This window comes from Impatiens glandulifera, chromosome 6, assembly GCF_907164915.1.
Source record: "Impatiens glandulifera chromosome 6, dImpGla2.1, whole genome shotgun sequence".
Taxonomy (NCBI): domain Eukaryota; kingdom Viridiplantae; phylum Streptophyta; class Magnoliopsida; order Ericales; family Balsaminaceae; genus Impatiens; species Impatiens glandulifera.
Window position 1 is genome coordinate 30,943,793 of NC_061867.1, and position 23,068 is coordinate 30,966,860.

General features: G+C 32.6%; 1 pseudogene; it reads left to right on the plus strand.

Annotated features, from left to right (window-relative positions):
* The first annotated feature begins 209 nt into the window (after positions 1–209).
* Positions 210–22,961, plus strand: LOC124943484 (annotated as a pseudogene).
* The last annotated feature ends 107 nt before the right edge of the window (positions 22,962–23,068 follow it).

Sequence of the window (23,068 nt, forward strand, 5' to 3'; positions counted from 1 at the left end):
GATGGACATTACAAACTCCAACACACTCCAAGAGGTACAATACCGAACATGTCTCTTATTAACGAAGGTCCAACTTCGGAAACTAAACGGAGGAGATCAACAAGATGGAATCGATGGACACCGTAGAGCCGCGGGTGATAGCAAGGCTTTAAAAAGCCAAAGGGGAACTAATTCAAGAAATCGAGCGGCTGGAAGCCATATGTAGCCGAATGCAAGTACCGGTCTATACTGCTCCCGAGATCGAAAGGTTTCCGGTCAACTATCCAACTCCTCCAAGGGAGAATACGGCACCGATAGAATCCAGTGACAGGGCCGATCCAAATCTCACCGAGCAATCACCTCCCCCACAGCCGGAAGCCCCCGTTTCAGACTTTACTAAAGAATGGGTTGAGGACCGACTTCAAAAGCTTGAAGCATCCACATCGGTACGGATTGATGACCGTATTCAAGAGTTCGAAGGTACAGTGGTTCAACCATTCAAGGATAGATTCCAAAGAATCACTGGCTCGGCACTCAATTTCGCCGATGCCACATGGTTTCTTTTGAATTCCAATCGGGACCGAATCTCAGAAATCGGCGATGATATGCGGGAAGAGGCGGTTCAGCGCGATAAATATGTTCAGCGAACTGCAATTCTGGAGGATGTGACCTCCGATTTAAAGGATGACCTCAACCGACTTGAGAGAGATACCGATCAACGGCTGACTGAGATGAGTGAGGATCTGATCGACACGACACTTAACCGGGTCTCCGAACTCGAGAAGATAAATGGGAATCTCGTGGCCGAAGTGAAGGCGCTTTCCGAACAAATGGCAGAAATTCTAAGGGCTAAGGTGAACGCGGACGCCGCGGCTGTAGCGGCTGATGCTCAAGTAGCTAAGAGGGTCCAGGATGCGCTGGATGCCGAAGCAGGAAAAGATAAAGAGGCACCGCGCTCATCTCAGCTGACCGAAGCGGAAGAGGAAGCCGCGCGAATTAAAAAGGCGGAGGCCATATTCCCAGGGTTTGCTGAAAAAGTAGCCACTCAAGATGCGGAGGATGCCGCACGGTTGGAAAGGGAGGCACGGAGGCTGGAAGGCTACGCAAAGGAAAACAAGAAGAAAAAGGCAGCCGCCTCCGCCTCAGCGCCGAAAAAGCGGAAGAGGGAGGCTCCTAAGAAGGAGGTCCCTAAGAAAGTTCAGATAGCCGAGCTGCTCAATACGGTCACTGACACGGTCGTAACGGGTACATCGCAGCAGGACGACCAAGTCGAAGAGGAAGTCGAAGAACAACTGCAGTCCCGGTCCACAAAACGCCGAACTTCCGAACCGACCGGTCGACAGCAAACGAAGAAGAAGAGCATATATGACTTCACGGACTCTGAATAGGGACTACCTTTCTTCTTATTGCCTTAGTACTTTTATATATATTTTGTCTCTTTCGGTTACCTATATATATATAAAGTTACTTTTTGAAACCGGCCATCTTTTGCATTTCTACTTAGTTTTAATAATTTTAAATAAAATAATCAAAAAGGGAGAAATTGATAAGATAAAAAGATAAAGACTCTTATAAAGACTCTTCCAAAAATTTTCTCAAACATTCTTCGAAAAATTATCCCAAGTCAGTTTCAAAAATCCGGCCAAACAAAACAACCGGCCTACGGTTGCAAACTTACATGATTTTGATAATTTTAAATAAAATAATCAAAAAGGGAGAAATTGTTAGATAAAATAAGACCGGTTCAAATAAACCTAACTTAAATAAACTTTCCATGCAGGAACAAGGAACCGAACCGGAACCGGCTAAAGAAAACTAACCGGTCAAGCTACCAAACCGATCAAGAATACTTGGAACGTGACCGTACAAAGAAAGGATCGGCCAAAGCTTAAAACCGGAATCATCAAATAGCCGTTCATCCAAAAGACAGAGGAATAACCGGAAGAAGTCCGGTTACATCACTCATACCAAAAGCCTTTCGGCTAAGTCAAGCGGCCGACCAGTACAAGAAGACAATTTGGGTATCTGTTGAGAATGATACCAAAGGAACAGACTGAATACTTCCATATCCATGCAAGTCTGAGGAAAGACTGTAGGCTGCAGAAAAACAGTACTACCGGATCCTTCCACTTCGGGATAAGCCAGAAAGGAAATCTTCCAAGTACAGACAACTGTCCAACAGACAGTGCCTACATCAAGTAAAAGACAAACCCGGCAGGTTTGTCTTACTCACCGGAAGAAACAGACCGACAAGTCTGAGACAGAACACCAGGTCTGAGGTTGACCATCAGGTCTGAGGAAGCGACCGCAGGTCTGAACCTCTGAAACACTAAATCACTGCACCTCTGCTCAACCAATCAGATTCAAGGAAGTGAAATATGACCGTTGGCATATTTCACCTATAAAAGGAGGCATTTGTAGAAGAGTAAATGTGGGACAACAGTGTGATATTGAGATATTAAGAGACACATTATTGAGATAACGAGCGCTAAGAGCATTTACTACAAGTGATAAGAGTGTGCTGTTTTAGAAAGCCTAAGTGTTGAAAGTTAAAGTGTGTTTTACAATTTCGGTGTAAATTGTAAGAGTGTTATCGAGCAGGAAATAAGTCTCGATCGGCTTGTACTTGTATTCCTTAGTGAATATCCTTCTCGCGGTTTCGAGAGGAAGGGGTGACGTAGGAGTTTTATCTCCGAACATCCATAAAATCTGTCTTGTTATTTACTTTCTGCCGGCTTCATTATCTAACCGACTAACTTAACCACACCGCTCTAAACCGACTCTATACTAACCATACCGAATATCCAGATTACCGAAACCGACCCACCATTTCCAAATCTCTATCATCCAAAACCGGCCTTGTCTATCAAACAAGTGTGCTACTTCAACCTGAAAGCAAACCTCTTCCGCGCTTGAACCTAGTTCAAGGGTTTGTGACAGGTTGTGTAGTATTGAAACCCCGGTGTTAATCTCTAACCAGATTAATCACCACCCTACGAGTGAGAACCGCTAACCGGTCCAACCCCCGGTTCACCAACGGCGATCTAGATCCTAACACTGACCTTGATAATGTGCAATTCTAATAAGAAGAACTAAGGGAGTTTTAATTATGGATAAGAATATTACTTGAGAAGGACATTGAAGATTTATGCATATTAATTTTTTGATTTGATGCAAATGAAAATTTATAAAGTAGGCCTGAAATACACAAAATATTATTTTGAGAAACTTTTATAAAAATAAGAATATCATCTTCAAACATGATTAAACCAATATATGAACAATTATGAATAAGTTTAACTCTCTCAAACAAGTTTTTGTGCTCCACATCCTAGAAAATATTAGAAATACAGTTAGTCAAAAGATTAAAAAGATATGGTGAAAGCGGGTATCATTGTCGCATTCCTCTTGCATAACAAAATATGGACAAACATTGTATGATACAATCTTAACACATGACATTATGTTGTCAACCATTTTTAGGTGAAAACCTAATTTAGTTAACATAGCTCTTAGAAAAGCCCATTCTACCCTATCATATGCTTTTTCCATATCAATTTTTATAGTATAATTAAATTTTCTCCCTTTTTCTATTTTCTTAAAGTTATGGAACATTTATTGGGAGGTGAAAATATTATCTTGGATTTGTCGGTTTTAATTAATGCTCCTTGTTCTCTACTTCCAATCATTCTTAAGAGATATTATAATCTATTCATCAAAATCTTTGAGATCGTCTTATATGCAAAGTTACATAACCTAATGGGTCTAAATTAATTCACACACTCAGGAATTGGAATTATGTGAATCATTACGAGGTTAGTTTCATTTAACGAGGCTAGTAGAATACCATGAGTAAAGAAATTAAAGTGAACTTTGAAAAGGTTATTTTAATGATTTCCCAAAATGATTGAAAAAATAAACCCGAATACCCATCGCTCATGAACTTTTTTACTCTATATGAAATGTGGTAACACAAACCTCCTCCATTGTGGATGTTAATCTCATTATTTAGGTTAGACAAGTTCAATAGTTGGATTAAAATTTGAGAGTTTTAGTTCTCCACCTCACTCCCCAAAGTTTTTCCTCATTCTTCTTGAGTTGTTTAATCTTTTCTTTCCAAGACATACAAACCAATCATAATTAATTAAGTTAGTGAGTTTATTGGTAAGATCATAAATATGTTTAGAAAATTTCCAAACATAGTGTTATCCCAATTATTTAAGGTTTCGTCAATTCGATGTAACTTAGTGCAAAAAGGGAGACCCTCATTATCTAGGTCTTGCCAATGTACTTTCACCATCTTAATAAATTCTTTATTGTATAGCCACCAAAACTCTTTGTGAAGAGTTATAATTTTGAACATAAGATATAAGATGAGGGTTTGAAGAGAAAGAAATTATGGATGAGAGTGAAAGTAAACCATGTATTAATATAGGAATATCCACCAGACTTGAATCACATATAGTCTATTTTCTTGACGTTCGTTTGCTATGGCTAATAAATCTCCTAGTTTGGTATCGACGAACCAACGTCTTACTTGTTTCTTCCACGAAATCCTAATTTGATTTTGAAACTCTTTAAGTTTTTCTTTTTCTCTTAAAGCATTTACCTAGGTAATTGTCTTCGTGAATCAATGCACGCTCTCTTGTCCATTTTAGAGATATACATTCATTAAAATTAGAGATGAAGGATGATACAGAAATTGTGGTCCATGAGTATCCTCAATTGGACACTTCAATGCTATATAGTAGTTTTGTTGTATCAATGATAACTCTACATTTGATGAAATTATCCAAATATTATATGAAATTTTATTCATAAAATTGAGGTTCAATCTACTTAGAATTGTGGTTATGATGTGATGATTTTTTAGAGGAGTATGCAAAGTAGGGATATGAATGGTTATTGGGGTAAATGTGAAGTCGTGTTTATCGGCAAGTAAGTCATTTGGACATTCTTTAATGAACATGTGAGATTTTCTTCGACTGTCCTTGGAGAGTTCTTAAGGAATATATCATGATCAACTAAGTTTGTAAATCTCATTTTAAATAGATCATTCGAGAGTTTTATCATAATGAATGATTAGAAGTTAGAACAAGTATGAAAAACGTAAATTAAATTAGAAATTGGAGCAATAGAAGAAAGTGAACAAGAAAAACATGGGAACTATAGAAGAATGAATAATCACCAAGAGAATATTTGAGTAATAGAAAGCTAAAGAGTAGGATTACTTACCCGTCATAAAGATCCAATATTTCCAAATCTTTAGATATCATGTCCTGAGAATGTAAGTTGTCTAAGAATATGATATAAGTGATGATAATGGAGTAGTAGTGATGAATTATTAGTATAGAAAAAACTTGTAACTTAAATACGGGAAAATAGACTCAATGAGAACACTACTAATTCTAAAGAGAGAATGAACATAAATTATTAAATTCTTTTTCAAAAAATAATATTTAAATTTCACCTCTTAATTTAGTTTGGTGTAATCAATCACAAATGAACCTAAAATAATTATATAATCTAGGCCTTGTTTGATTTTGAGTTTTGTTCTAAACAAAATCATATTTTTTTTATCATTTTTATTTATTTATTTTTTTGCTAAAATATTAATATTGAAATTACTCTACAATAATTATAAAAATTTACATAAATAACTACTATAGGACTTTTTAGCTATTTAATTGTATTTTTTACGAATTTATATATTTTGAATCATGTTTTAATGTTATGTTTTTGTCGTTTCATGTTTAAATAATTTTATATTTTTAATTGGGTAGACACCCAATTTTTGAATTTTATAATTTTAAAATAATTTTGAACCAATAATTTTGTTTTAATTCTAAAACAACTCATTACATGATATTAAAATAAATAATTAGTTTAAGAATCGATCTAATTCTAAAATAATTAAAATCTAGGTTATCTTCAAATAAAATCAAAAACATACAAAGAAATTAATAAATACATAATAGGTTCAATGAAATATATGCTTATTAATTAATATAAATTATGTTTATTTTGCAGGTTGGAATAAAATTTAAAAACATGTTGACTGAAGGCGACCGGCGTGTACAGCCATGGGACAACCGTAGCTAGCGAACTACCGAGACCCAACCCAAATAGGAAAAAACCAAGGGTCCAACTCACACATAGAAGGTCAAGCCACAAGTCAATGCGCGCAGAAACAAGATCCAAGCGCGTTGCGCGTGAAAGGGTCAACGCACATATAGGAGATCAACCATCACCAATCACGAGGATACAAAATCGGTGTCATTTTAGCCCTAGATGCATGGGCTCATTTGAAAATTGTTGAAATCATATATCATTGGTTACCAAATTAGTTAATTTTAAAGGGGAAAATACCTCATGACGCTTAGATCATTTTCCTTACGCTCTCATAGACTCTAGTGTCCATAAGCAACTGATTGTGACTAAGAAGTGAAATATCATTAATGGATTTTGTCTACGCTTGGCGTCTCGAGTCTTTGGCGTTAACCTTCCGTCTAGGTTCCGTTTGGCCTTGCTCATTGTGCACCTGAGCTATGCATGGTCTAGAGACAGTTTTATTTGGACCAAACGACTTTGGTCATGTTTGACATTCTTCTCGTCATTTAATATATATAAGTATATATATTTATTTATTTTTATCTACAAAATAAATTAATAAACCTAACATTTATTTTTACCTATTATGTTCTATTTATTGATTTATTTGTGTATTTTAGAGTTTTATTTTTATTTTAGAATTTAAATGGCTATAACATTTTTTCTCAAATAATTATTTAATTTATGTATGCTCTTAATTTAATTATTTTGTGAAAAATTAATACAACATTTTCCTCAATAATTATTAAATTTATTTGTATCGTTTTAAATTAATTATTTTGGGATAATAGAATACAACATTTTTTTAAAATAATTATTTAATTTTTCTTTGGCCGCTAAATTAATTATTTTGAGATAAATGAATACAACAATTTTCCTTAATAATTATTTAATTTATTTTTGGCCATTAAATTAATTATTTGAAATAATTGAATACAACATGTTTTCTAAATAATTATTGAATTTATTTTTTTGGCCTTTGAATTAATTACATTGAAATACTGAATATAACATTTTTGCTAAATATAATATTATTTAATTTAGAGGCCTTTTGAATTAATTATTTTGGAATAAATGAATACAACATATTTCATAAATAATTATTTAATTTATTTTAAACCCCTTTTCGAGTATTATAATATTTGGAAAATTATTTAAGGACTCAGAATTATTTGAGAATTTTTTATAAATTTTGTAAATTAATTTTCTTTTAAAACGCTGGGTTCCACAACTCTTTTGGAATCTCCACGAGTTACTTATCTTCTCGTCTCACGAGTTCGAACTCAGGACCTCATTGAGACTGAATAATTAAATTTTAGTGTATACCTGGTCTAAAGCGACAAGATATAAATGATTAGTGCTTAGATAAAGAGTAAAAATAATTTGATTTTTTGTTAGTGAGGTTCGTTTTGTGTATGATCTTTAGTTTAATCTCCGTGATAACCACCAAGTTGTGGTTAGAGTTTTTTATTTCATCTGTAGAAAAGTTTTTTGTTTGCCATTTTTGTTGTTATTTTTGTTATTTTTTTATTTTGTTGACGAAACTTTTTGAAATAATTATTTGAAATAAATATTAAAATATATATATTTTTTAAAATCTACTTTATAAAAATAAAATAAAAGATATTAGAATACTAATTTTGAAATATACATGATGTGATAATAATATTTTATGAAAAAAATTCTAAAATATCAAAGATAAATAGTATTTAATTACAACCAATGACACAATTTTCTTTTCCTATCCCTTCACTTTACAAGAAAAAGAACTCTACCAACTCTCAACAATCTAAAAAAACACACAAGATAATCATTATTCATCCTAAGTTTTTACCTAAAAAAACTCCAACTTCTCTTAGGAAACAATAAACAACGTGCGCACCGAGACCAATTCCAGCGCTAAAATCATTATTAGACCATGCGGAGCATGTAGATACTTACGAAAGAAATGCCTCGATAATTGTATATTCGCACCTTACTTTGATTCCGATCAAGGAACCGCCAATTTCACGTTGATTCATAAGATATTCGGAGCAAACAACGTTACAAAACTTCTAGCGAATATTCCGATCGACAAACGGCCAGAGGCAATTAGGACTTTAAATTATGAAGCTCATGCTCGTCTCCAAGATCCTATCTATGGTTGCGTATCTCAAATCTTTGGTCTCCAAAATCAGGTACTTATGTATTTAAATATCAATAGTAACATGATTTAACATAAGTTAATTAATCGCATCAATTTGGAAACAATTTAGAGCAATAGTTAGGTCAAATCTTTTAAAAACAATTGGATGTAATTATATGGTGATCTTATATGTATGTTTGGTCTTATGAAATAATTGGTTTGTTTAATAATTTTGTAAAGATTAATTTAGATTACTTATTTTCTTATCAACGTCGTAACGCTGTTAAGGATAACTATCTTATTTGTCATTTTGACTTAACTTTTAACTAATATTATAATATTTTGATTCAATTTGATTTGTTTATCTTATAGACGTCACTTTCATAACCACATTATTAATTAAAGAAAAACTATTCACAAAATGAACGTTTCAAAAATAAAATTTGATGTCACGACAAATTATCAAATATTATATTAGATTATGGTAATATTCAAATTTAAAATGAAGTCATCTTGTTTTAATATAATTTATCTCATTCATATATATATATATATATATATATATATATATATATATATATATATATATATATATATATATATTAAAATTAAAATTTATATTTAAAATATATCAACACAATATTTATGTTATTAGATATTAACCAAACTTTTTTTACCTTGCTTTTATATATATATATATATATATATATATATATATATATATATATATATATATATTTTGTTATGTACTACTATATATGTTGTATGTTCTCTTAATTCATTTTATTTGAAATTTTAATTTTAACAAGCAAAGATGTTAGATAGAAATTCTGGTTAAGTGGTATGCTTTTTATTTTATTTAAAATTTTAATTTTTTAATACCTTTTTGTGGACATAAATTATATATATATATAGGTGATCAATCTTCAACGAGAGAATGCGTGGTTGCAAGCCCAGGCAGCCACCACCTCAGCCGCCACCTCAGCAACAGCCACAGTATTCTCTGTCCATGTCGGACTACCCTTTGGTTGGCGGTGCCACCTATGACATGGCACCTCTTTTGAGTTTGATCCAAATATTGGATCATCTCAACAACAGGATTCATGGGCAGTCAATCAACACTTTCGCCGGAGCTCCGAGGGGGCGGCGGTGGGGAAGAATTTGCTGGGGAGTTACTGATGAGGAATTAACGTGGAAGGAAAAGATCTGCCCCCAAGCATGCCACCTGGCACTAATTGAATCACTTTTTATTTTTAATAATATATTTGACATTTAGCAAATAATTGTTATTGTTAATGACTATGGTAATTTGTTTTCTTTTCCGCACTTTGTTTATTGAATAACCCTATTAAGAAAATTCAATCCTTTATTTATTATTTATCTAAGTTTGAAAATTTCATATATTTTGATTCTTCCATGACATTTATAAATTAAAATTTAGTGTTGAAAAATTGTATATATATATATATATATATTTTGAAGCTTTGTTCCTTACTTTTAGAGAGCCCTCGCTTCATTAGGAAGTCTTTGGAATTGGTGACCTATAAGCATTCAAATGAATTCAAACAATACAAATGTATTATCCACCCAATTAGAACTTGAAAACATATAATTTGTTATAAAAGAATTTTTTTTTTAAATATACCAACCGGTCTTTTTCACGATTTTTGTTTACTAAGAAGGTTTGTTTGAAATTGGTACTATATTAGTAATTTTTTACTTGATTTTGTTTAATTAATTGATCGAAATTTGTTTTAAATATGTTAAATATTAATTATTAGATATTGTAAACACTAAAAATCAACGCTTCAATTTATAATATTAAAATAATTATTTTGAATTATTTTTAAATAAATAAGATCAAAATAATTAACCTCATCGCCAAAAACCAATTTAAAACAATTAATTATGATTCTGTTAATTAATCAAATTAATTAGGGGTTAAGGACAAAATAAAAAATAAAATAATTTGAAATAAATGTTATACCCATATTATTTCAAAATAAGTTTAAAATAATTAAAGAACAAAAATAAATAATTTGAGTGAATTTTGTATCAAATTCATCTAAAGAATTATTTATTTAAATCCTAAAAATATAAAAAAAATAAGTAAAATAAATTGGTAAAATATTTTCCATGTTTATTTTAATATTTTGTGTATTTCAAAATATCAAAACTAAAGCTAAAAGGGTGAAAATAATTAATTTGAAACAAACACTTAAGGTTTTAAAATAAAAATAAATGTGTGATCCTATTTGGCCGAAACTAAGAAAAAATTCAAATTTCAATTACAAATCAAAATACAGTGAATCTGGATGTTTAGCAACAACTAAAGAACACTCTTAGGATGTGTCTTTCCTGAAACCTAGATCAAAGCTTTGATCGTCGGAGAGAATTTTACAAAAATACAGTTCTTGCCTGAATTTTGTATATGTATATGTATATATATATATATATATATATATATAATATATATATATATATATAATATATAATATATATATATATATAAATATATATATATATTATATATCTATCTGTGTATTCTTCATGTAAAATATCCATTGGTGTTGGTTTATTATAGTAAAATTTACTCTGTATAGGCTTATCAACCCATTTATCTATTTTATTAATCTGATCTCTGTTTTCCTTGTCTAAGGTTTTAATACTTAACTTGCTAAATTTTTCTTCAAGAATTTTCTCAAATTCTTGCATTGGTCTTAGTTTGAAATCAGATATGATTGGAGGTGGTTAGAAAGTTGGTAAAGCTTCTTTTTCCTTTGGGGTTATTTTTAACGTACCTGGTTTGATTTCATTTATCAATTTTATTAATTTTTCAATTTTATTTTCCATGGATTGTAATTGTTCTCCTAGAATATTTAGTAATAGACTTGTGTAATTTTGTTGTTCAAACATATTATTGATATGCTTGCATGTTATTGGGAGTGTATCATTTTCAATTAAATTTTTGTATGGCGTGAAATTTATTATTTTCTCTCCCTTTTCAATATGGAAAGGTTGTTGAGGTGGATATGTCCATAAATAGGTTTTCCCTGATTCTAATTTAAAAATTCTTTCAATTACTGAAATATAATTTTTTACATAGGTGCTTATGAACCAAGTGGTAAAAGGAATTAAAGCATTTTTAGCAGTACAGAACTAATAAAATTCTTTTTCGAATTGTTTTATTTCTGAAATGTGAAAACTTTCAAAAAACCATTTTCTAAATTGGGTATAACCCGGATTTTTAAATTCTTTGGAAATTATTTTTCTGGATGGAGAACCAGTATTGAAATCTATTTTGGGTATACTAATCATCTAAATAGAAAAATTCATTTCCGACATTGTCGGTTCTGGTTCATTTAGGGTTTGTGTATTATTTTCCCTAACAATATTTTGTCTGTTGATATATAATTTTTCTGTAATTGGAGTTGAATCTTCTGAAAACGTTGTTTCCCTTATTTGAGAGGTGGATGCCCTAAAAGGATATTCAACCTTGTAATCTAATGGTGAGATATATGATTTGATAGAGCTATGTCTTTGTATTGGACATAACTTTAGGTTTGTGTCAAATCTTACTTTGACACTTCCTTCCTCACTTTGACATATATCTAATATATTATTATGATTCTAGACCTGTAGTTTTACAGGCACAGCTTGTTCTATTTTCCAGTTATCTGGGAACGATATTTTTTCCAATTTAACTGGTCTTCTACTAGTTATGTTTGATTTATCACAATCTGTTTGTATCAAAATTGTTTCATTATTGGGTTTGTCCATTCTTCTACATAGTGGATTTAAAGTGAATAAGGGTTTATATTATATTCTATAACAAACACACATTACTTCCGATCCGGGAGCATAATTATATCAATGTGTTTTAACATTTAATGTTAAGGAGTTAGTTATATTTGCATCTGATAAGGATAATTGTAAGTTTGGAAAAACGTTAAAATAAATTGGTCCCGACCTAAACTGGATTGTATTATTCTCATTAGGGATTGTTTCCAATTTAGGTTTCTTCCATCTCTTAGGGCTGCCATAAATCTCTCTGGTAAACCCTCTAAGGTTAAAGGTTTAAATGCAACCTGCACTAGTTCTATATGTAGAAATTTATAGGTTCGTTTATATATATATATATTATATATATATATTATATATATATATATGTGGATTGTATTTCTTTTATTGGATCTGCAATATGTATTCACAAAATCAAAGACTATTATGCTCTTTTCCTTTCTATCAATTGAGTGATTCACACATTAATAACTGTCAATTGAAGAAGAAGAAGTTGAATGAATTTGGATAAGCCTTGACAACTATTATAGGAGTAATATGTATTGGGAAGAATGTCAATTTTATTTACAAAGTTGGAGCGAGGTGTCAAATTTATTTATAAACTTACAAAATTCTATTTTTGTTTATAAAGTTGTCAAAATGTGTCAAAAATGAATAAGATAACGGAAGTCATTTAACAGAGTTAGATTTGTATCACGTGGCATCCACATATATATTTTTTAAGTTATTTGTTCTTTCATTTCAAACAAACCTAGACTTATTAAATAAGTAAATAAAATTATCTCAGTCTTTTTTACTGATCTAAATTACCTCGCCCACATCTTCACCGGTAACCACCGTCGCCACCCTCTTCACCAGCCTTTGTTGCCGTCGCCGCCCTCTTCACCGGCCGTTGTCGTCGCCGCCCTCTTCACCGGCCGTTGTCGTCGCCGCCCTCTTCACCCGCTGTTGCGTCGCCGCCCTCTTCGTCCACAGCCGTAACCACCAATAAATATCATTAAGCATGTAAATATAATTCCATATCAAATACAAAAAAATAACATCCAGTAAAAGACATACTCTTTCAGATTCAGATAAGTTACATAATTATATTTTGTTTACAACCATATTGTTGTTGCACATTATAATCAAGAAATAAGTAAGAGTTTAAATCATCTTCTACAGAAAATAAAAGAAAATTATAAACTACTTCAAACTAACTGTCACAATCAATAATCATCAGACACAGTTCCTTCCGACGATATCTCCGACGCCTTCCTCTCTACATGGTTAAATTCCACCGGAGACTGCCTCCTCTCTCCTCTTCAACCACCGCCTGTTCCCCAAATTCATCTTTAGGCACGGACGAACTTCTTTTTCTTCCTCCCTGTTCTTCTACAACATTTAAACTTGGAGAGGCAATGTCAATGTTCACAATTGCCGCTCTAAGATCCTTTGGCTCAACAGGAGGTGGGCCCGTTACTAAGAACAGTGGAATAGTAGTCGAGTGATTCTTCGGTCCATATAATAAACGAACTGTTTTAGATATTTCCGATACAATTGGTGGCAGTTGCGGTTCTAGATATTTTGGCTGAACCTTTCCGAAGCCAATGAAGAACTTACCGCCCCTTGATTTTCATTGTCACAGGAAGCAACATTCTTCCCTTTTCGCATATCGGGTCAAAACAGAATGAGGATGCTCCTTTTGTAATTGTACTAAATCGTCACGACCAAGCCCTAATGTGATGTTCGTGAGGTGACTTTGGAAGCGAGAGGGCCCTAGGGCTTGGCTGGTGAAGAGGGCGGCGACGACAACGGCCGGTGAAGAGGGCGGCGACGGTAACAAAGGCTAGTGAAGAGGGCGGCGACGGTGGTTACCGATGAAGATGTGGGCGAGGTAATTTAGATCAGTAAAAAAGACTAGATAATTTTATTTACTTATTTAATAAGTCTAGGTTTGTTTGAAATGAAAAATCAAATAACTTAAAAAAATATATATGTGGATGCCACATGGATACAAATCTAACTCTTTTAAATGACTTCCATTATCTTATTCATTTTTGACACATTTTGACAACTTTATAAACAAAAATAGAATTTTACAAGTTTATAAATAAATTTGACACCTCGCTCCAACTTTGTAAATAAAATTGACATTCTTCCCAATATGTATTGGGGTGTGGCTTATAAATCTTAAATATTTCCTCACTTGGGAGTTCTCGTTCAAGAAATGCACCAATTATTTCGAGATTGCAGTTGCATTGGAAGTAGCTGCGATCCCGGAATGTTTACCAGCAGTCATAACCACATGTTTGGCCCTTGGGACCTGGAAGATGGCTCAGAAGAATGCACTTGTGCGGAAGTTTCCAAGTGCTAAAACCCTAGGATGTACAACAGTCATCTGCTCGGATAAAACAGGTACTTTAACCACAAACCAGATGTCTGTATCAAAGCTCGTGGCCATAAGTGATAGAGCAAACGATGTTCGGCCTTTTAATGTAGAAGGGACTACATATAGACCTTTTGATGGAAAAATTCAAGGATGACCTATGCGAAGAATAAATCCTAATCTTCAAATGATAGTAAAGATTGTTGCTCTGTGCAATGATGCAGGCATTGAAGAAAGTGGGAATCATTTTGTTGCAAATGGAATGCCTACCGAGGCAGCTCTGAAGGTAATCAGATCAGATAATAAAGAGAAGAATATATGTATATATATTTTAAAATTTGTTCACGATTATGATGTTTTCCTTTTATTACAAGTGATGGTTTAGAAAATGGGACTTCCTGATGGTATGAGTGAACGGTGGTTTACTTTGTAAGTTATTCATACTTGTGGTAATTTTCTCTATCAAACATTTTTACATGAATGTTGAAAAAGTTTTTATCTTTAAAGGTTTCTCCAATTCTTGGAATAAACATGATCCATGGGTCGCTACTCTTGAGTTTGACCGGGATAGAAAATCTATGGGAGTTATTGTCGGTTCTACCTCAGGAGGAAGAAATTCCTTGTTTGTGAATGTATGTGAACTTATCTAACTTTACACAGATGGTACACTAAATCTTTTAAAAATATTTCATTTTCTTCTAATAATAGTTAAGATTTTATATGATAATGTAGGGTGTAGTGAACTTGTTGGAACGAAGTTCCTTCATTCAACTACTAGACGGTTCTATTGTAACACTAGATCAAAGTTCTAGAAACACAATCTTAAAAAGTCTAGATGAAATGTCAACAAGTGCGCTACAATGTTTGGGTTTTGCATACAAGGAGGATCTTCCAGAGTTTTTCACTTACACTGGTGATGAAGATCACTGAGCACACCAACTTTTGTTGAATCCATCCACATATTCTTCAACAGAATTTAACCTCATGTTTGTTGGTTTTGCTGGTCTGAGAGTAAGTTTGTAATTTTTTTGCCTAGGTTCTTTCTTAATATCTCCTCACACGCATGATTGTTTCCCCTTTTTGGTTTAGGATCCCCTGGAAAGAGGTCCGACAAGCAATTGAAGATTGTAGAGTAGTTATGGTTATTATGGGAGACAACAAGAACACAATTGAAGCTATTTTCTGTGAAATAGGTGTATTTGGACAACATGAGGATATAACTTGTAGAAGCATAACAGGGAGGGAGTTTATGTGTCTTGGTGATCCTAAAACTTATTTAATGCCAAGTGGAGGGCTGTTGTTCTCCAGGGCCGAACCAAGGCATAAACAAGACATAGTCAGATTGCTTAAAGAAGATGGTGAAGTTGTTTCCATGACTGAGGATAGGGTGAATGATGCGCCTACCCCGAAATTGGCTGATCCGGAATTGCCATGGGTATTTCTGGGACCGAGGTATTTTTAATTTTGCTGTCATTAACTTATTTGGCTGCATTGATTTTATTTATAATCTTATAATATTTTTAGGTTCCAAAAAGAAACATCATATATGGTTTTAGCTGATGACAATTTTAGTTCTATTGTTGCTGCTGTGGGTGAAGGCAGATCTATTTACAACAACATGAAGGCTTTCATGGTCCACCTTTCTTCTCTCTTCTCTCTTCGAATTTTGAATTATCTTTATTTTTTTAACTCGTAAACCAAAGGATTTAATGGGTTTTCCAGGTACATGATCTCTTCAAATATCGATGAAGTTGCGTGTATATTCTTGACGGATGCTTTAGGAATTCCGGAGGGTCCCATACCAGTTCAACTACTATGGGTTAATCTTGTTACTGATTGACCACCTACTACAACTTTAGGCTTTAATCCACCAGACAAATATGTAACGAAGAAGCCCCCTAGGAGGAGTAACGACTCATTGATCAGTGCCTGGATTCTATTTAGATACCTGGTAGGTTTGTTAAGGATACCTCTTAGTCTTACCTCCTAAGGAAGACAGTGTGAACAGATGAACGTCTTCTTGTTTAATGTAGAATTGACTCAACATAAGGATAAAATCTTAAACAATATGCTTTATTTTCCCCAAATTATGTGTTTGAAATTTGTTCCTCAAAGTGTTAGACTCTAGGATGTTTATATCAAAAATAATGAATGTCTTGTTTTAATGATGGTTTATATTAGATTAGTATTGTTATGAACAAATTGTTGATTTGTGGAGATTTATTAGGGCGGTTGATTACCAATGGTTTGGGAACCCAATAGGTATTAATCTCTCTTCTCTTTTTCATTTCATTGAGCATTTGAATGATGTGGAGTTTGAATTGCCTGTTATTTCGTGTAACAGTAAACATGTTTGAGTGGGATAAAGACAAAGTTATATCTGTTCGATTAAACCCTAGAGATCTAAATGTTTTGGAAACATCAAGAAGGTATGTATTTTTAGATGAATGATTTTAAATGTGTATTGATTGAACCAAATATAGTCTTATAATTTATGTTGGTCAAATAGAATTGTTGGTTCATTAATTTTATTTTATTTTGGGTTTAGTGATAGTAACATTGTATTATATGATTTGCATCACTAGATAGGAAGTTCACCATGATGGTAATTCTAAAAAAGTTTTTTTCCAATAGTTTTTACATTTTTTTGTTAAATCAAAAGGTATGGTTCTTTGTAGCACATATAAATTTTATTATTTATTTTTAGAGAGATAATTCTCCATGGCTATAGATACTAGTTAAGTCATTAAACATGGTTAATTGCATTTGAAATTGCGTAATTCCTACATTCTTTATATCTACCTAACTTATCGTCATGTGTATTTTTTAGACTCTTAAGGTTCTTGTCTTTTAGTCTTTGTCTCAGATATATGACTTCAATATTTTTGTTGCAGATTAGAACAAATTTTATAGCATCAAACCCTTTGTAGCCTATGAACATCACAGTTGTAAGTGCACTATTTAGATAGATTTATTTCAACTTGTTAATATTTGTCGGGTGATTAATGATTCATCTTTGTTTATCATATCACTCCATTAATGTTTAATGGTTTTGTTGGTTAGCAGTTTTCCGACAAGAATAGTGAACGTCACAAACATGTCATTTACCTACATAGCCAGAGTTCACTTGAAGTTGAAAATAAACAGGAATCTAATGTTTTGTTTATTTGAACATTAGAACATTATTAAAATTTTGTAATATATGATAATTAATATTTATTTATTTGATTATGATATTATTTTATAAGAAAATATTATTGAGAAAATTTATGTTTCTTTTTTATTATTTAAATTTTTAATCATGAATAGGAAATGTTATTTTAAATGTTTTTAATGATTATTTAATTTAAAATAAAATTAAAATAAAAACAAAAATTAAAAAGTGAAAAGTGAAATTGTTAAAAATTAAATGTGGTTTTGGCCACGCTTAAATTAATGTTACTGACGCTTATTCAAGGGTTGTTATAACATGCGCCGACCCTGCTTATGGCGACGCAAGAATAAGGGTCGATGATATTTTTGGCGACGCTTTTAAGGGTTGGCAGAAGTCTTTTTAAGGGTCGCCAGAAGTCTTCTTTGTTGTAGTGCTAGCGAACTACCGAGACCCAGCTAGAATAGGGAAAAACCAAGGGTCCAACTCACACATAGAAGGTCAAGCCATAAGCCAATGAACGTAGAAACAAGACCCAAGTGCAACGCGTGAAGGGTCAACACACATAGAGGAGATCAACCATGACCAATCACCAAAACACAACCGTGTTTGGAGGATACAAAATCGGTGTCATTTTAGCTATAGATGCATGGACTTATTTGAAAATTGTTGAAATCATATATCATTGGTTACCAAATGAGTTAATTTAAAAGGGTAAAATACCTCATGACGCTTAGATCATTTTCCTTACGCTATCATAGACTCGTGTGGCCATAAGCAACGAATTGCGACTAAAAAGTGAAATATCATTAATGGATTTCGTCTACGCTTGGCGTCCCGAGTCTTTCACATTAACCTTCCGTCTAGGCTTCCGTTTGGCCTTGCTCATTGCGCGTCTGAGCTATGCGTGGTCTAGAGACGGTTTGATTTGGACCAAACGACTTTGGTCATGTTTGACATTCCCCTCGTCATTTAATATATATATATATATATATATATATATTTATTTTTACCTACAAAATAAATTAATAATCATAACATTTATTTTTGCCTATTCTGTTCTATTTATTGATTTATTTGTGTATTTTAGAGTTTTAATTTTATTTTAGAATTTAAATGGCTACAACATTTTTTCTCAGATAATTATTTAATTTATGCTCTTCATTTAATTATTTTGTGATAAATTAATACAACATTTTCCTAAATAATTATTAAATTTATTTTTGTCGTTTTAAATTAATTATTTTGGGATAAATGAACAACATTTTCTTAAATAATAATTTAATTTTTCATTGGTCGCTAAATTAATTATTTTGCGATAAATGAATACAACATTTTCCCTTAATAATTATTTAATTTATTTTTGGCCAATAAATTAATTATTTGGGATAATTGGATACAAAATGTTTTCTAAATAATTATTAAATTTATTTTTGGCCTTTGAATTAATAACATTGAAATAAATGAATATAACATTTTTGCTAAATATAATATTATTTAATTTAAAGGCTTTCACTAGTAGAAAAAATGATTTCTGTAACGACTGCTAGTAACGGCGCTCGAACGCCCTTACTAATAATTTATATCAGTAATGGTTATAATAAACCGTTACTGTTAAAAACATATCAGTAATGACTATATAAGACCATTACTGATATAAATTATTAGTAACGGAGATAAATATTCACCGTTACAGATAATAGCGGCTAAAATTTTATATTTCGAGTTAAGGGTATCTGCTCAAAAACCGTTACAGATAAGACTTCAGTTAAAATTTTTGGGAAGGGATATCAGTACCGATTTTCTTACAAATTCGTTACTGATATAGTATCTGTAACGGTTTTCTCAATAACCGTTACAAATAGTAAACCGTCTTTTCATCTTCGCTACAAGTATCTGTAACGATTTTCGCAAAAACCGTTACAAATAAGACTTCAGTTAATGTTTTTGGGAATGGATATCAGTAACGATTTTCTTACAAAGTCGTTACTAATATAGTATCTGTAACAGTTTTTTCCATAACCGTTACAGATAGTCTGTAATTACCCGCACGCCAGTTTCTTTCTTTTTCCCTTCTTCCTTTTTCCCTTCTTCCCTCTTCTCCGAGCACGTTTTCTTCTGCCGCAGTCTGATTTGTTGAAGTCGTCGCCGGTAGAAGACGCCGATCATCCGCCTGCAATCAGGTAAGTTCTCTTCTTATTCCCTCTTCTCTATGTTCCTGCCCGCCTTCCTACCAGTTGGATCCGTTCTCCGTCTGCTCTTCTTCCCGAATCGACGATTGTTCTTGAAATTATTCTTCCAGGTAAATATTAACATCTGTACATATCTTTTGATGTAGATGTTAGAATTGGATGTTTAGAATATAGAATTAACCTTTCATATGTCTTGATTGTTGTGTTGATTGTTGTGGATTTCAACCAAATGTTTATAAGATCTGAATAGGTATGAATAGGTACTGTTAAATCGAAACATTATGATCTGAATAGTTCTTGATAGATATTTTATAATCGGATGTGTAGGATTTGCCTGATTATTTGTTCTTCTTCCTAGAACACGCCTAATTAGAATATACCTAATTAGAAATAAGATGCAATGAAAGTGAAAAGTTAGTATGGACACACTTGTACCCAATATATTTTACTTTTTATTGAGCAATTAGTTACAATATTTAAAATAATAATATACTGTGTAAAGACAATGCTTAGACAATTCTTATTCTTAATTAGAATATTCTTTTCATTTTAGAAATAAGTCTAAAGAAAATGCTTAGACTAGAGAAGCCGATTTACTGTGTTTTGGAGTTGGCAAACGAAAAAAAAACATTATGAAATTTATTTTCTCAATACTCCTCTTTCATTCTATTTTGCAAAAAATTCAATTTTCATCGTTTGAATTTGCCCTTGTATTTCCTGTCGCGGATTAAAGTTTGTGATATGATCGACTTTATCGATAGAGACAGGGGTCTGACTAAGGATGAAAGCTTATGAAAAACGGTTTAAAAGAAATAATGTTAGGGATTTAATTCGCTTTCTATTCTACGCAAACACTTGTAAACACTTGAAACAGATTCAAGGCAGAATTGTTTACTTGGGTTTGAAGCACAAGATGAAATATGAAAAGATGACAGAAATGAAAGAACACATCAGTTTGTTTATGGATGTTCGGAGAAACTCTCCTACGTCACCCCTTCTTCCAACCACCGGAAGGATTCACTATAATATGATTCAAATCAAATACACTTTACACACACTTAGCTCACTATTGAACAGAACACTTTCTGTTCAATTACAAGATGAAGAATATCACTCAACTTTAAGTGATTTGATTCTAGCTCTCTCTTGATTCACACACAGTACAATCAGAAAGCAGCCTCAAAGTATGAGTATTCAAAGGCTTGAATTCAGTAAGCAAGATGACCAAGATCGGCAAATTCGTAAGGCAGATTGTCCGTTGTCCTTTAGATTTGTTAAATACTGAGCAGGAGCTAACGGTCGAATCTTTTAGAATGATACGTGGTACTCTTCATTGGAAAACTGCCATTGTACACAGCAGGTTATGAGCACAAGGATCGTGGCTATACATCACTGGTAGTGCGCTGAATATTCTATCAGGGTTGTACCTACAAAACAAGTAATGTGAGTAAAATTCTCTTACGTTGCATTACTTGGTTGGTTGCATATAGCTGTTGTACTAATCTTAACTAGAAAGTGTAGCAGGAGTAGGGTATAGCTATAGCACATGGGTAGGTGAGATGCTAGCTTTAAGCATACAGCTTAAACTGAGCATTAGACGTATTTCAGTTAGACGAATTGTGAAAATCAGTCTAATGAAATCAAACATCACCTTTTAATAACCGAGTCTATTAGACCGCATGGTCTAATAGAATTAGACTACACGTCTAATTACAATAACCATTAGACCGCACGTCTAACTCCACTGAGTTAGACTACACGTCTAATTCTGGTTCTACCTCACACTAATCTGAAGGAGTTAGACTTACGTCTAACTTTCACTAATTAGACTATACGTTTAATTATCCAATAACTATTAGACTGCACGTCTAATTCCAGTTCTACCTCAGACTAATTTGAAGGAGTTAGACTTACGTCTAACTTTCACTAATTAAACTATACGTCTAATTACCCAATAACCATTAGACTGCACGTCTAACTCCACTGAGTTAGACTACACGTCTAATTCCGGTTCTACCTCAAACTAATCTAAAGGAGTTAGACTCACGTCTAACTTTCACTTTCTATTAGACTGCACGTCTAACTCCACTGAGTTAGACTGCACGTCTAATTCCGCACAAATTAGACTATCCGTCTAACTGCAAATATATTAGACTACACGTCTAACTCCGATGAGTTAGACTGTACGTCTAATTTCGTTCATTCATTAGACTACACGTCTAATTCTGAATATCTATTTGACCATCCGTCTAATTACAAGTCTATTAGACTACACGTCTAACTCCGATGAGTTAGACTGTACGTCTAATTTCGAACACATTAGACTTATGTCTAATTCCGTGTATATTAGACTTACGTCTAATTCTATATATTCATTAGACTACACGTCTAACTCCGATGAGTTAGATTGTACGTCTAATTCTATGCATTCATTAGACTACACGTCTAACTCCGATGAGTTAGACTGTACGTCTAATTCTATGCATTCATTAGACCTCACGTCTAACTCCGATGAGATAGACTGTACGTCTAATTCTATGCATTCATTAGACTACACGTCTAACTACGATGAGTTACACTGTATGTCTAATTCTATGCATCTAATGCCAAAATCGGACTAATGAACCTCATTAGAGCCAAGTCTTATGAAATATTGTTTCAATACACCTGCATCAAAACTCATAAGTCATTTCATCATCAAAATCTCAATGGTTAAATTATTTCAACACTCAGCCAAAATAATTTTACCCAACAGTTTTCCCTTTCAAATCCAGGTTAGTTCTTATTTACAATCAATGTTTGATTGTTAGATTAGTATATTATTGTATTATAGCATTGTTAGATTAGTAGATTATTGATGTTTTGTTAGTGCATAATTTGTATGTTAGGTTAAATAATATTGAATTCTAAGTTAGATTATTTGATGTTAGATTTAGGTAAATTATTTGAATGTTAGATTATTGGATTGGTAGATTAAGTTAGATTATTTGTATGTTGGATTATTGATGGATTGTTGGTTTATTTGAATGTTGAAAAATTGTGACACCAATAAATCATCGTTACTCTAATTAAGTTTGAATTATTTCTATTAAGGGTTACTTGTATATTTTTCTTATAAACATTACATTCAATATTTGCAGCATGGCACCTAAAAGAATACAAGATAAGGGTTTTAGCAGCGCGCTAAACGACCTTGTACAGAGGACCGATGAGCATTCAGAAGATCCTTTGTAATTACTTAACTCTATCGGGAACCTTGATCTTGAGGAGATGTAGAGAATGCGAGAGAAGCGTGAAGCGGAGAAAATTCAGTCACGGAGAGAGCGCGAAGAAGCATTACT